The sequence below is a fragment of the Anguilla anguilla genome, chromosome 15 (genome assembly GCF_013347855.1).
Source record: "Anguilla anguilla isolate fAngAng1 chromosome 15, fAngAng1.pri, whole genome shotgun sequence".
Classification (NCBI taxonomy): domain Eukaryota; kingdom Metazoa; phylum Chordata; class Actinopteri; order Anguilliformes; family Anguillidae; genus Anguilla; species Anguilla anguilla.
Window position 1 is genome coordinate 3,157,447 of NC_049215.1, and position 323 is coordinate 3,157,769.

Here is a 323-nt window from a genome sequence, read left to right on the forward strand (position 1 = left end):
ACTTTCAGGCCGATTGACCAAGAGGGGGCGTGGTGATGGGTGTGGCCTATCACAAAAAGGCGAATGGATTCACAGATTTGCACAAGATTTTGTGGAAAGGTTGGTCATGATGAGCCAAAGAAGAGGTCACGTGTTTGTGTGAGGGCGTCTGCGTGGATGCATGCACACATGGATGCATGCTCGCAGCTGTTGCGCTCGCAGCTATCTTGTTTGTATTTAACGTAGACTCATGCTATTCTGAGTTTGCGGTGGGAGATGAAATGGTATTCCGAACACAGGGAAGTAGTGGAGTTGCTTTATCCTTTTCTCAGTAATTATTCTAA